Genomic DNA, 14,642 nt, shown 5'->3' with positions numbered 1-14,642 from the left:
AAAATAGGCTTTTGTTTAAAAATATGGGTGGATAGCTAGAGGTCAGCACAGCCCAAGTCCACAGTGCGATTCATATACCTTCCCGAGCGTAACGCAGCCGGGCATCTTCACGACTTTTGACACAAAGCGCTCACCACAACAGCGCAGTTCAGTCGCAGGCCGGAGCGCACACAGGCCGGAGCACAACTGGCCGGAGCGCAGCAGGCCCTACCGCAACAGCTACTCCTAACGTAACCTAACCTGCGCCGCCTGTTGCGCTCCGGCCAGTTGTGCTCCGGCGCTGTGAAGCAGTAGCTGTGTTGTGCAAAGCGGATTTACTGCTAGCCGGAGTTACCCACAGCTCATTGATCTGAGGCTATGTGTAGATATTGCATGCTGATGGTTGGCGTTAGGCCCAGGGCCTGTTTACGAGTCAATTTTGTTACCCACGGCCTGTCTCTTATACACATCTAGATGTGTATAAGAGACAGAACCCGGTGGAAGTCTAGTAGCTACTTCAAACTATCGCCAGTCATGAAAAGATCCGGTCAAATGACACGAGTTTAGATCTATGAACAAGGCACGAAAAGGAAAAGAATCGGCGACAGGCCACATCAGGCCTACACTTCAGCGCCGACATCACTATGTTATGTTAATAGTAATCCCTTACATCGGAGATACGAATTTTCTTTGACGTAATCTGTGAGCTTCCCGAAGTTGTCGGCGTATAGGGAGACGAGCTGAGAGCCGCCAGGGCACGAGGCCTGGGCGACGTTGTACGTTACCCAGTTCTCAACCACATGCACACAACCGACGTACTTCAAATCAGCAAACACAGAAGATGATTAGATGATGACGAAGGTATGAAGAATTTTTTAAATGAATTTTTAAATTCAACTAATAGAAGAGAAAATCACGCACGTACTTCATAGAGAAGCGCAGACGTTGACCACAAATTGAACTCTTAAATAAGCCCTGGAGTCAACTCCCAGCCTCAGCGTGCAGAACTGCAGTCGGCCGCCGAGCTAGAAGCCGCAGACTGCAATGAAATACAGTAGTTCAGACCGGCAACACACTGCCTCAAGATAGTGGCGCCGTTGGGTTTTCAACTTGATCATGCTCACTCATAAGCAGTCAATTCTGTATCCCGCCTCACCCACACCGGCTTAAACGTCTAATGGCCTCACATATACACACAGCTCGAGCTCATAATTTCTTGCAACCAATGACTGGCTCTAACAGCGCACTTGTCCAGCCTCTCTTCCTTGCTACAACAGACGAGGTTAGGCTTCTTTTAATTTTTTCCGGGTTTAAAAATCTTGCAACGTGAGAAGGTTAGGCCAGAAAAGTTTATGCCAGAGCAGATTGGACCAGATGCAGTATGACCCTTCTTAACTTACCCAAACTTAAGCGCTGGCTGTGGAAATATGGCGTTATGATATAACATAGTGATTTCGACGCTGAAGCTGTCGCCGATTCTCTCTTCCTTTTCGTGCCTTGTTCACAGAAGATCTAAAATCGTGTCATTTGACCGGATCTTTTCATGACTGACGATAGTGTAAAGTAGTAGATATTGCAGCATCGTGTATACACGTGGCCATAGGCGGAGCAGAATGGTGTGGTGGCAGCGCATAGGTGGATGGGATGGACCTTGAATTCGTAACATTTTTAGCATACGTATCAGGATGTGGTATATTTTTCCTGTTCGTATTAGCTCGGGGAAAATATTAGCTCTGCTACCTGCATACGCTTCAGATTCCCCGCGAAAAGCTTCCCGTACTCGGGATGGAGATGGTCTTGAGTACATATTAACTTGATTAATTTAATCTCGCAAGTTTTTTCATGTTTTTTTTTTTTGTTAATTTCGTACAGAAGCAACCAAGAGATCTTAATCTAAATTAATACTTGGCCAGCTGGTGCCATACCAAACTTACCCTCCCTGATACCAACACCATCAACAGGATAGAAGACTTTATTTTATAGTTTAATTGTGGTGTCCACGACCAGCTATGTTTGCACGCGAGGGAACTCGCATTGTTATTATTATGCATATTAAAGTTCATGATTATGAGTTAATATATTCAGTACGATAGGTAGCATTGCTGCTTTTTCAACTGTGGCATTCAGCATGGCACGTTTGGGTACTGCAATGAAATCACAGGCGGAACTGAGCTGGCCGTCCAAAAATCGCCGGTGCATTCTATATGTGCGTACTTAGTTCAGAAATGTCCCGATTGTAAATTCTTCGCGTCGTAAAAGTTATTATAAAAGTTTGTATTAAGTCTGAATTTATTTATTTAAATTGAGGTGTATTGACGCACGTTCATAATAACTGGTTTAGTCCAGTACAAGTAACTTTATGCAGCGAAAATTCCTTTCTACATGTTATGATATTTCACGAACTTAATGATGTTGGGGTTAGAGTTTCATTTTGAGAAAATATTGCCAGCTCAGTGATATTGTATAACTTAATTAATACCACAGTTTATACCCCTTTAGACACTCCGGCATGCAATTTAGTAAAATGACGTTGACGCTCAGCATGTACGACTCAGTCTTTATATTCGGGGGACTTGCATACAATTGCCTTGAAAGTTTCGTGACTGACGGGCTTCTCGGTCCCGAGCCACTATAGGTACGAATAGCATTGACGACGGTAAATGCATCGTAGACGAAAGGGTCAAACGAACCCTAAATAAGAGTTAATGGAATGGTGCTCGTTTGCAAGCCACGTTATCCTGCGAAAAATTCGAAGATTTATATTAAATTCATTGGATAGCTTGAGGAAATAATTATTTTTTTAATCTGTACAATGTGATGTCTAGGTGGAAAATATAGTATTTTGTGTAATGTTGATTTAATAAAACCAGAGTTCATAACTGGATCATAACAGGAAGTGCAATTCGTTACCAGTCCATTCTAACTCGCGGCTGAATGAAACATTTTTTGCTGCTGGCTTATTCGGTCTAACATCGATCCACTGCAAGAACTTCGAACTTTCTCTATACAGACTCTTAAGCAAGTCTGTAGTCACGAAAACTTGCCTTTGTAAAAATTATTGATTTGTTAAGAAAATTTAGTGAGTTATTAACATTCGCTTCTCTGATTATCTTAGATTCAAAAATCGGCTTGCTGTTGAATTGAATTTGGCATCATTGAATGATTTCAAATACAAATATTCGTTGATTTTTAAATTCATTACACTTTCTCGACAAGAAGTGCACAGCTTAGAGGTCTTCTTACTCGATTAAGAGGAACGTTTTGGCCAAAAATAAAAAATTTGGATTTTTTTTGTTTTTAGGCTCTTTTTAAAGAACCGGAAACTGCGCATTTAAAGAGCCCATGCAAGGTCATGCTTGAGCGTTCATTTGTTCGTTCACGACAACCGCCGAAGAGCAAGTGAAACCAACACCTTCAATGATAATAAATTTCAGTTTTATGGCTCACCTGAAAAATTTAAATTTTCATCTTAAAAATCTATCCCCTCATATGACTTTTAACCTATAGCATTCAGAAATATACCGTTCGATTCGTAAAAAAATATCTTCATCGATTTACCGATCACTTTTTCGATTTTGTTTTAGTTTGAAGTATATATTGAAACTATTGGTGTGGGTTTTAGGAACCCCCACCTGGAAAAAATGGAAAAAATAAAAATCACCCCACTCAAAAAAATAAAATTTGGTAAAAGTGGTCGGGGGATCGCTAGATATGGTCTTAACGAATCTAATGATAGGTCTCTCGATGTTGTACCACGTTAATTTTAATGAGGAGATAGATTTTTGCAATGCCCTCCTTTTTGCCGTTTTCTACGAATTTCACGTTTTCTTTCATTTTTTTTGAAAATTTACATGAACAAAACCGTGTTAGATTTCTGTTTTACATATGTAATAAGCTGTGAAAGGATCCATCGTGAATAAAAAAGTTTTTTTGGTCAAGGCGCTCCTCTTATTAAGTTGTTCTTCTACCGTGATATGCAGCAAACTCACGCAGTTTAGTTAATAGTGTGAGCGCAGATATTTCTATTGATTATTTAATTCAAAATTCTATTGGCGTACGAAGGAACGCCAGATTTTTCCGATTTTCTTTCTTTAGTTCAAATCGATTACAAAATGTTGTAACGATCGTAAAATCCAGGCAGCCGCAACGCAGAACGAAATGAGATATTCTCTGTTTATTTTACCTTGTTATCATATTAGCTAATTATATCTAACAGATGTTTAACAATTGTGAAGGAATAGACGATATTTCAAAATGACTAATTTGAAAATCTTAAGCATGTGAAATGTTACCGAAAGAATTAATATTATTTATCCATGTCTGCATAAATTATTTACGTGCTTGCATCCGAAATTCACTTGAAAACATAACATTTGGATTGTTTTCACGTGATCACGAGACATTACTCAGAGTCCGAAAGTAAGTAAGGCCCATCAATATAGGTGTACCCCAGGGCTCTGTACTTGGGCCTTTATTCTTTAATATTTTTATTAATGATATCGCTTCATCTTTTAATGTGAACTGTAAGCTTTTTGCCGACGACGCCGTCTTCTATGTCTCGAGAAACTCGTATGACGAAGCGTGTGACAATATATCTTTAATTGAGTCATGTACCTATTGTTTTGCCTGCGAAGCTTTTTTAGCTTATGGGCATTCACCTGGAAGCCTTGCTATTTTATTTCACGTCTCTTTTTATTTTTTCATTGTAACGTGTGCTCCTGTGTGAATAAATAAATAAATCAATCAAAAATCAAAAAGTAGCTCTGCAGGTGCAGTCTCTAGAATCTCCAAAAAGTGAATGGAAGAATTGCAAGTGGTAATCTTCCCAATTAAAATATAATGATCAACATAATAACTGCAGTACCTATGCATGGAAATAAATAGATCGAATCAACCTACGATGTGGGAACATGGCGATTTACAAATCTATCTTGCGACCATCCTAGTGTGACCGCTTACAGGAGAGAGATCGAAGTGTACACATAATGTAAATCTCAACATTATTTTGTTCGTCGATGGCAATGGGAGAGCAAGGCAGATTCCTGCATTCCACTACTGGTAATGAAATACAGTGCAGCATGACTGGTGAAATTGTGTTTTGTGTACCCATTGTATGCAAATTGTAGGATGTTTTCTTCAGTGATTATTTTTGCTTTCTCTCTTTTTCTAAGTCAGTATTAAACGTAGTTAATGTCGATCTTCTGTACTTTAATTAATGGTCTGTTCATCTCGCCTTTCACTTGCGCCTTGTTTTGTTTGGCTGACTTGGTCAATTAAGTGGGAGAGTTGGTTGGTATCGTTTATAGGTACCTATAGTTAAGTTTAAAGTAATGTAACATGATTCTTTGTTATTTCAGTGTATTTTTTGCATAAGGCAATGATTCAGAGGATAGATTGATGAATAAATTGGATGGGGGTAATGGAACAATGCATGGATAATGAACCGTGAATAAATTGAAATTGGGGCTAATTTAATATTGACGAGGTAATGATTGGAACTGGAATTTAGCGGGTTGACAAAATTAATGAAAGGTCAGTATAGACAGGTTAATGGAGTTGGCAAGGTTAATGGTAAGTCAGGTGTAGAATATGTTTGGTTCAAGATTCGTCAACACGACTCAGCCACTCACATGAGTGAGTTAGCCATGCCTTAGACTCAATAATGAATGAAGTTTATTGAATACTGGTCACTATTGATTGTGCGTGCTAGGGCAACGTGAATAATAGAACTCTATATATAATATTGAAAATGCATTGGCAATTGCAATGCTCAAGTAGTACAGCACGCTTCTGCTGCCTGACATACGTGTTCGTTTGGTACGTTTAAGATGAAATTTGCATTGATATGTTATTATATCTATAGCCGTGGTTATATTCGATCGAAATTCACAGATAAATTTTATCCGTGTCAGTAATTTATTTCAAATAAATAGCAATTGAGTTTCACGTGGATTAGGAAATATCTATTCATATTTCTAGGATTATTTTCGCTGATAAAATTTTTGTCTACGGTGCAAAATAATGATAATATTTCAACTCTAGGCCATGAAAATACTCGTTCTTCGTCTGAAATCATTACTAGTAAACTGATGTTTGATAATGTTAATTATTTATCTATTCCAACTTTCATTTATATTTAGCATTCTCAGCTAGATTTTATACTTGGTGGGGGTTTGGCAAATAAATTCAACATATAGTATCATTTAGAGGGTTGAATTTGGTGCAGATGGAGCTATAGCAGCTTGGCTGGAAAGAACAATTCAATATTTTCAAGAATTTTTCGGACTAATCCAAACTGTATTCTTGTGAAATGCATCTGCCACTCTCTAGCATTGTCAGTAAAACGTGCATGGGAGAAACATTTGGCTGATGCTGGCTTTTTTGTGATTGAGATCCTGGCTTGGGTTTCAAAAAGCACAAAAAGCGAAAAAAGATTTCAAGAAACACGGGTGGAAATTAGCGAGGCACAGGACCTCCCCATCCTTTAACCAGAGGTGCAGTGATGAAGAGAATTATGGATAATTGGCCTGAGCTGTAAAACTACTTTTCCTTGGTTGAATCCTTAGGATCTTTTGCGACAAGGAGCAGAGGCAGAATTATTTTAGAAATGCTGAAAAATATACATAATTTTATTTTCTTCGGTTTTGCTACTCCTTTGATATGAGAGATCGGGAAACAAGTAACATATTCCAGATAGAGAAAGTGGATGTGGAAAAACATAGCAAAGACGTGTTAAGACATAAGTTTTTGGATCACAGTTCCAAATGATACTTTGGGACCTATGATATGGTGCCAATGCTTCAAGATTGCTCGCCTCAGATTGTTGATTGTTATTTGTGGATTATATTTTGTTTTAAAGAACAGGTTGCGTTGTTTTGACTTTTCTGATTGGATTTTTCCACTTGGGGCCTCAGCCTGCACCCCTCATTCATATGGACACTGATTGATTTTACCCCAGGCAGAACAGCATCTATTAGGATAGTTACATACGTGCGCCCTATCTTGCATTATTAATGGTAATGACAATAAAGGAGATCGAGATTCACAGCATAGTCAGCACCCATAACTTCATTCTACATCGTGACTAGCAATCTCGAATACATCATCGGTAAATATCAAACCACAATCCACCCCACAATACTCCGCACATTTAGCCAAAGCCCCAAAGGGTTCCCCCAAACCCTAATCAAGCCCCTAAAAACATATAACCAACCTAATTATGCGCTATGCCCCCTTCACCTCCAACTATTTTTTACATTTTCTCATTCCTCTATCTGGTCACTCTGCGCCACAGCTTGTTCTCTTCCACTATTTACTAGTGGTACCGCACCATCGATCATCACCTTCACTGTAGAGCTATAGGCATAATTGGAGTTGCCTTGTGAAGGTTAGCTGATTTCTGAAATTTGTAAATTTACCTTCAATAGAGGAATTTTTGGATGAAACTTCAATAATAATAAGCGCCCATTCTCAAGTTTTTAGCATTCTAGACCGGCATGTAAAATTAAGATACTTTTGTTTAACTTCTCCATATTGTATATAAAAGAAAGATCCATGGCCGACAAAACTGTAGAATTTCATTACATGAGTGTAATTATTAAATGAGGTTCATAGGATTATCATAAACGCTAAATCTGAAGGCGACTTGTTCGGTTGGAGATGAGAAATTTAATTTCGTGACATAAAATTCGTGAGCCGAAAGTAAACTAATTCAATTTATGGATGAGAACCAGAGCTGACGATGCTTGCGATTGTCAGCTTCGGGTTTATGAAACAATGCCATCACTTTATTCACAGTTTTTCCTAAAAGTACACAAAAATGCTGATGAAGATTGTAAAATTTAGACTATAATAAAAGAAAAAAGTTGCCGGAAAATTTAAATCACGAAAGCAGTTATCACTAAACATTAAAAGACATTTAATGGTCTTCCATGTAATTTAAATAAGCATTACTCCTTGATCTGCTGTGTCTATCATCTGCTGGATATTTCTCTTGAACTCCGGACAATAAAGATTAACGGATATGTATTTATGACACAATATTTCGTAAAATTACCAGCTTATAGGAGCAGATCGCATTTCTGAACACCATTGCATGACAGCGTGTTACCCTTTGTGGTATCACTCTGCCAAGAAAAATATGGGTGCTAATTTTTAAATGGAGCGAGCCTGAGAGCAAAATAGAAACGTCTTTGCATGTTGACATGTTGAGTGCGTCATGACCCACTGATGGCTTGAAGGGTAATTTTTCCTGAAAATTCCGCCATTTATTTTTTTCAATTGCTTTGGAGGACAAAAATTTATGATATCGGAGCTTTCTTATTAAATTATAATAAGTACGGAAGGGAGGAAAATTAAATTTTTGCCCTGGAACTTAAAAATTTACCAGTATTTATTGAATTATATGCATTTTTGACAGCGGACTTGACCTTTTTTAGGTCATCTGGCAGCCCTGTTGTGTCGTGCAGCACTCAAACTCTTAAAGTATTCAGAAACGCTAGTGTTAGTCTAACAGCTTTCCTGTCATGGCTGCACGCTCGCCATCAAGACGTGCTGCTAACAATCATCAGTGGCTCGAGAAGTAAATGCAGCGCATGCCAGGCTCTCCAATATATTCTCGAGGTGCGTGATGCACATAGAAACGAACCAATTCAATTTTCGGCTAAATTATTAGCATCGAATTAAACTTTGTGAAGACTAATTCAAAACACGCTAAATGAAATAAAATGTAAAGAAGAATGAAAGCGTGTTTCATTAAGCGTGTTTAGCTGTGAATCACAAATATTGAACATTTATAAATATATAAAAACTATTAATCTTCGTTTTTCCATTGGGGCAAAAATTATTCATTTATAATTTGTACCTGATTAAATACAAATCTATTCAATTGGGTCCTTCATTTAGAATAACCATGTATATTATTTCAAATTTTATTTAATAATTCAAAACACACGCGTGTCCCATGGAGATGAAATGTTGGAATGCTGGTGATCGAGTAGCAGGTCGCTGAACTTCCAGAGCGTTGAAATTGCTGATGCATTCCCAATGTTTAGGCTCTCTTATTCACGTTGCCCTAGCACCCACAATCAATGGCGACCAGAATACGATATGCCAACCTTCATTATCGAGTCAGCGGCGTGACTAATTCACTCATGTGAGTGGCTGAGTCGTGTTGACGAACCAAACATACTCCATTCCTGACCCATCATCAACCTTGCTAACTTTATCAATATCAATTCCATTATTTCCTCGTCAAATTTAAATTAGCCCCCACTTATTCAATTTATCTATCGTTTATTAGCCTCTGCTCCATTATACACCCAACCAATTTCTTCATCATCAACCCATCTCAGCTTATTAACTTACCGCCATGACGTGATGGCATCTGTCCTGTTAATCGTTGGCTTAGTTAAAAAACACGAATTTACAAAGAAATCAAATTCGATGATTTTAAAATGTACGATATAATCAGCCAATAAAACAAAACATCAAGGTTCAAATGAAAGATGAAACGAACAGAGAATCAAATAAAGTGCAGATGATCGAAACCAACAACATTTGATTATGACTTAGAAAAAAAAAGAAAAAAAGTCCCATATCTTGCGTATTAAGAGTACCGACAACTCCATTTATTTCATCAGTCAGCCCTGATCTTCATTATGAGTATTGTAACGCAGGAAACTGCAAGAATATTCCATTGCTATCGATAAACAGAGATAATAAACATGATAATAGACTGAGATTATTAATAAATTGATAATATAATTGAATTATATTATATAAATACGGTACAATAAATTGTGAGAATTTTATTATGCATGCATATCGATCTCCCATGTACGAGGTCACACTGGGGGCTGTAGCTATGGAGACTTGGGTATCGTCGTGTTCAAACATTGCAGATTAATTCTATTCATTCTCATGAAACGGTAGTGTAGTTAGTATGTTGATATTCTCGAAACTGCAAATGAGAAGCGAATTAGTTCGGATTTAATTTTTTCGGAAATGACGCCTAAACACGCGAAAACAATTGAAATTTTATGTTTTTGAGACGATATCGGGTTCTAATTTTTAACACGTAAAATTGTTAAAAATTAATTAGAAATAAACTTGAATTCCACACGTGTTGATTTATCAGTGAAAGTTTTCTTAATATTCTACATGCTTACTAAATGAGTTATATATAGAAGAAAATTATTCCAACCAAATTTATGTTGCGAATGAAAACTAAAATTTACCGAAAAACAGGGCATAATTACGATTTAAAATGTATGTATTTTCGGCAGACAATTTGGACGTGCTACTGGGCTTGACAGCCATTGCCATACTTTAATTCAGTTTACCCCGGAATCCAAAGCTAGGTTAGTACGACTCTATATATGCGAGTACACCGTTACAGCTAGAGCTTAATAGTGCAAGTCTTGGCAACACAGTTACAGTTTTGCACTATTACACTGCGTTACTATTACAGGAACTGAGGTGTGCGAAGAATATCTAACATCAGAAGGAAACTCATATTTGGGTTTTCTCTTTCTGGATGAGCAGTTTCGCTATTTAAATCAAGAAAATATTTTCAAGATCTTCATCCGCACTATTTACTTCTGTGGAATATAAATTATAACTCCTTATATAGGAAATATCATGAATGCTCGCATCACGGCACTGCACTGTCGCATCACGGTAATTCATTCACTATCGCACTAGGTTAGCTCACTTTCATCTCATCTCGGTAATTTGGTCACTGTAGTACACTGTAAGAAAAATCACCGTTAAACGGTCTCCGGTGTTCTAGTGGCCGGCCGACACGTGAAAAGAAACATCGTATGGACGTTTCAATTCAAATTTAACACTAGAAACCCGTACAACATCTGAAAAACCATCAACAGTTTATGTTCACTTGGCAGCCGGCCAATAGAACGCCGGTGAGACCGTTTTTTACCGTTTTTTCGAAAGGTGCATCATGATAATTCAGTCACTATTACATTGTGAGGTATTCACACAATCGACAGGGAGTTAATTAAAGAAATAATCAAGGAAGCTTTTATTTTAATTTATCAAATAAAATCTTGAGTTCGAATGATTTAGCTTCATAGTAATGAAGAATATATTTAGTCGATAAGAGCCGAATCCCAAAGTTCAGAATGGAGTATATAGGAGAAGTTGAAGGTTGATGGTTGACAGAACACGTGACGAATGCGTGACGTAGATATGACGTAAGGCCGGCCAGTTTCAGGATCGGGTTAATGTATACTGTAGAAGAAGTAAATTAAAATTATAAATCTTGCAAAATGACGAGGTAGCAAATTACAGCCAAAATAAATGATAAATATGTCAATTCATTCGTTCAGAAAAAAACACACAACAAACCTGAGGTTTAAATGCCCAGTGTGGTGATCACTTTTTGAAGGAAGAATGATTGTAGGAAAATAGCGGAAATCAGTTTAAGGGGTGGGAAGTTGGACGAGAAAAATAGCTAGAACAGTAGAAGGTTTTGATGCTTGAGAAATTTGCGATAAAGACTTAAGACAAAGATTTAAACAGTGATCTTTGCAAGTGACGTCATAATGAAACGCCCTGTTTGAGCAAAGACTACTAAAATTTGAGTAGCTTGATTTGATTTATAATAAATCCTTAATAAATTTACAAAATGTAAGTTTTAATTAGAATTAATTTGAATTGTAACATTTAAACTAAGTCCAACTTCCCAACAGATTAAATCAATTAATTTAATAGAGCAAAAATATAAACAAAATGAAATTCAAACAACATTCATACAAGCCAAGGGATAGAGAAACAGGTTTAAAGGAAGATGGCAGATACTTGAAAGTTGATGCAGGTAAGTTGACAATCGGTTGAATGGCTGATATAACTGTCAATCGGCAATGATAACTGCAGAAATGTTAATCTTTTGAATCTAGATTGGATTTAACACTTAGAATTGGATTTGATTTAACACAGATTTTGTCACTGGCGGCACGTATAATTTTGACACAATCGATAACAGATGCTGATGAGGACTGTTAAAATCCGCGGCAGAACCCCTGATTTAGACTACTGGTAATACTTATTCTTCGGCTAAGGTTAGAGAATCGGATTCTGGAAGCAAGATAACTCGGTTATTAATAGATCTTATAGACAAACCCTAGCATATATACTACATATATACTAATTATCGGTGAGAAATTAGAAATTTTTCACAACATAGCGCTTGGTAATTCACTATCACAAAACATTAGTTTCATCACCATTGCGTCACGTTAGTTCGTTCACTATCGCGCAATGTTTTGGTTCGTTCACTATCGACTGAGGTTGTTACGTTCAATATCGCATCATGGTAATTCGTTCAATATCCTATCACAGTTATCCCAATACGGCATTATCAGACTTTTAACTTTGGAACGCTACGTAGCTCAACACGGATTAAATCATAAGTACTTGCAACGGGTGAAAATTGCCCTGCTGATCCAATTTTCCTACTGGCGGTCACGCTTGTTGAAAAAAAATATATTTTAAATAATTTCTAATTGCTCTTTTGCCCATACTTAATAACGTAAGAACTTAAATAACGATTTAAATTTGTTTTTAAGATATTACTCATGCTATAAGACGTAATGAATGCCTATTTATTATTATCGGAGCCTCATGAACGAAATTATGCATTAACGTCGAAAAATTTCAGTCCGTTTTACTTTTACTTTAATTTCAGATATTATTTACCATCTGCTCAGCGACTCCAATGATAAGTAAATGCTGTGTGCATTTGAGAAGATAGTACGATGATCACTACACTGCTGGTGGACGCCATCCTTGCAGCGCCGCATGGAACCTAAGGCGATTCTCGTGCGTGCTTCTCGGTCCCCGCACCAGTTGAGAAAATTCTCGCCATCGGCGTGGCATCGATAACTACTCTGGACTAAACGACGTCTACTGCGTCATCCGGGCAGCGCGCAGTGGCGTCCCTACCAAACTCTGCGTGCAGAGCAATAGGGGGCAGTGCCTGCTGCTGAACTCGATCTGCCCGGCCTGTTTCAACCGAACTTATCCGAGTTCCACCGACTACAAGTGTTACATTCGGGAAGGATATCCTCATTTTGATCCTATGGGTGAGTTGAATAAATTATTTCTAGTCCTCTAACACTCGTGAATTCGTGGGCTCGTTACCTCAAATATGAGCCCTTACCTCGTTACCTCTTACATGAGCCATTGGGCCAACCAAGTCCAAGACTAAGATGGAACACCGTAATCCAGACCAGTGACACACTGTTTCGATATAATAGCGTGGCAGGTCTTCAGCAATACTAAAGCATGCTCGCTAATATGCCGGCAATTCTGCATTCTTCGGTAAAACATCTTCAGACGTCAGACCTATCCTCTTCATGCTGCCCTGACTCACAACTTTTGATCTCTCATCAAGTCTCTCTCTCATCAAGTCTTTGTCATCAAGTCTTTCGATCTCTCATCAAGTCAATTTAAGTAGTTGCAATCCGCTACTACTTGACATGTAGTAGCTAACCGCTACTACTTAATTAACATGCTCTTGCCCTGGCAATAAAAAGCCCTGGTTTCCACCGGGGCAAGAATGCATCTAAATAAAGCCAGCATCATCATAATAATTGACGGTTGGTATTTGATAGTTGTAGTGGCCGCCACAATTGGCCTCGTGTAAAATGGTATTTTATTTCCTGCGTGTGGCCTTAGCTGAGTTGGGTAGACGTAATTACCTCTGAGTTGATCATTTAGAATATGAGTGTTTACTTCACTGTGTGTTGAAGTACTTGTTGGCTTTGACTAAAATGGGTGGATTAACAGGATTAACTTGGCTGTTCTCTTTGACGTCTCTGCCAAGAAGGCAGCCGCGTCACACAACCCCAGCGAATTTCTGTATAATTGAACAAAAAAAATTTCACCGCAACTTTTTCTTCTGATATGCGATAATGTCGTTGAAAAACAAAATTAAATCAAATTCTACCGAGAGGAAATATTATGAATCTACTTTACGACTCAACCATTTCAGGTCTAGGGGATAAATAACTACAGACGTGGTAAACGATTTCTTCGCAATAAATTTCCCTTCTACTGCGATAAATGGCGGAACTTGGAAAAGCGTCATAAAAATTCACCAACAATTATGTATATGTGTGGTTCTGTATTATTCTTGCATCACCTCAATTAATGTTTTCTCGGCAGAAGCAGGTTGCAAGTGCAGCAGCAGGAATCAAGTTATTTCCCTGAAGTACGACCATTAGTTGGAATAAAAATAAAATATTCTTGAAATTAATCTCACAACAAACGAAGACGTTTTTAAATTTATTATTATTAGATGTTGCTCACATAACATTACTTGATTTTATTAGCAATTTTCAGCATAAGCCCCGAACAGATTGGTTCACAGAGTTAAGAGTTAAGTGCTGTCAAATAGCACGAAATTGTTCCATAGGTTGTATTCAAATATCACAGGAACAGAGGAATAATAATAAATATTGAGAATTTTAAGCATGGAAAGCACTCTGCACTACAACTACATCTGTGTGTACGGTTGTCATGGCCACCAAGCCCTTGCCTAGCGTGCCATTGAACAACAAGAAACTCGGATCAGCTCAATTACAAGTTATTCATAATTATTACCACGTTTTTCTTGACTTCGTTTCGTGTCCGTCTGTCAT

This window comes from Hyalella azteca, unplaced genomic scaffold (assembly GCF_000764305.2).
Source record: "Hyalella azteca isolate HAZT.00-mixed unplaced genomic scaffold, Hazt_2.0.2 contig2766, whole genome shotgun sequence".
NCBI lineage: Eukaryota > Metazoa > Arthropoda > Malacostraca > Amphipoda > Hyalellidae > Hyalella > Hyalella azteca.
Note: the sequence above shows the minus strand (reverse complement) of the source record.